At 36.0% G+C, this 1,998-nt stretch overlaps 1 non-coding gene across 1 annotated transcript; it reads left to right on the top strand.

The window, feature by feature from the left end:
• Positions 1 to 236: 236 nt before the first annotated feature.
• Positions 237 to 379, top strand: LOC111724778. The gene has a single exon (XR_002773004.1). It is a non-coding gene; the product is annotated as a U4 spliceosomal RNA (small nuclear RNA).
• Positions 380 to 1,998: the final 1,619 nt, after the last annotated feature.

Genomic DNA, 1,998 nt, shown 5'->3' with positions numbered 1-1,998 from the left:
GCTCTGGGACTCATCATTTCCCCATCCTTAATCCTTGTAGTAATGACAAAGGTAGGACCTGACCTTTGAATCTTTCTCAATCTACATGGCCAGACAAGCTGGCTGAGCTCATAAACCTAAATATCCACACACCAGAGATACTGGTAGAGACAGAAGATAGATCTTCTGGATAGAGGCAGAAGCAAGTAAAATATTAAATTTAAAAATATAGTTTTTATAAAAAAGAAAACTACTTTAGCTTTATGCAGTGGCAGTATCTTAGCCAATAAGGTTTGTCTGAAGTACGAGATTATTGCTAATCGAAAACTTTTCCTAATACCCTGTCATGATGACTCACAATAGAGTCTGCGTTTGTAATTTGTTTCCTTTTTTAATGTATTTCAGATTAATATGAGGGTACAAAAGATTAGGTTACAGTGTTTGTGTTTGTTAGGTAAAGTTCAAGTTGCAGTTGAGCACTTAACCCAGGGTGTGTGCTGTATACCTTTTTTTTCATTGTGTCCATTAGGTGAGAGCTTACCAAAGCTCCTGCTTCTTCCCCTCCTACCTTCCCCTTCTTCCTCCCTACTTGAATTTAATTGTAGTTTTCTCTCATGTGCAGGTGTACTTGTTTATCTATTGGTTTCATGTGAGCATTGTGCACCTTGGATATTTGCTTTTCCATTTTTGTGATTTTTTACTAAGAAGAAAGTTCTTCAACTCCATCCAGGTAAATACAAAAAATGTAAGGCCTCCATCTTTTTATGTTTGCATAGTATTCCATGGTATACGTATACCACAGTTTATTAATCCATTCTTAGGTTGATAGGCATTTAGGTTTTTTCCATACCTTGGTGATTATAAATTGAGCTGTGATAAACAATCTAATGCAAATGTCCTTAAGATAAATATATTTTTTTTACTTCTGGGTAGATATGCCTAGTAATGGGATTGTGGGATCAAATGGAAGGTCTGTCTTGAGTTCTTTGAGGATTCTCCATTTTTCAAGAGGCTGTATTCCCACCAGCAGTGTAAAAGTGTTCCCCTCTCTCCACATCCACAACAGAATCTGCAGCTTTGAGACTTTGTGATATGGGCTTTTCTCACCGAGCTTAGGTAATATGTCAGGGTGGTTTTGATTTGCATTTCTCTGATGGTTAGGGATGATGAGCATTTTTTTTTTTCATGTGTTTGTTGGCCATTTGTCAATCTTCTTCAGAGAGGGTTCTGTTCATGTCTCTTATTCAGTGATAAATGGGATTGTTTGCTCTCTTCTTGTTGATTAATTTGAATTTTCTATAGATTCCAGTTATCAGGCCTTTGTCAGATTCATAGCATGCAAATATCTTATCCCATTCTAAAGGTTGTATGTATGTTTTAATTATTGTACCTTTAGCTATGAAGAAGTTTTTTAGTTTGTTCATGTCATTTATTTTTGGTGTTGCCATAATTACCAAGAGGGTCTTCTTCATAAAATCTTTTCCCAGGCCAATGTTAAGAGTTTTTCCCATACTTTCTTCTAGAACTTTTTCATTTTGTGTCTTAAATTTAAATGTTTTATCAACAAGAGTCAATTTTTGTAAGTGGTGAGAGATGAGGGTCTGGTTTCAGTCTTCTACATGTGGCTAACCAGTTCTTAAATAGCACCATTTATTAAATAGGGATTCTTCCCCCCAGTTTATGCCTTTTTTGGGGGGGGTTTAATTGAAGATCAGACTGTGATATGTGGCTGGGTTCATCTGCATTGGCAATTTTTGACAGTCTTTACAGAGACTGACTGACTAAATAAGTAAATAAATAAATAAAGGAAAGCTATCACTTCCTTTCATAGCAGAACATGAATATGGATATATTCCATAGATTTTAAGGAGTGAGAAGAGGACAAACCCTGGTGCAGAAAATCCAAGAACCACTGAACCATTAATCTCTGACAGGCAATTTATACTTACCAAGTAGAGGTATTCTTAAGTGAGTCAAGTTCTCACTTACCTCTTGGATAAGTCTTGACTAAGTTAGGAG

The sequence above is a fragment of the Otolemur garnettii genome, unplaced genomic scaffold, assembly GCF_000181295.1.
Source record: "Otolemur garnettii isolate 467f Iridium unplaced genomic scaffold, OtoGar3 scaffold00001, whole genome shotgun sequence".
Taxonomy (NCBI): domain Eukaryota; kingdom Metazoa; phylum Chordata; class Mammalia; order Primates; family Galagidae; genus Otolemur; species Otolemur garnettii.
Note: the sequence above shows the minus strand (reverse complement) of the source record. Positions and strands in the feature narration are given on the sequence as shown.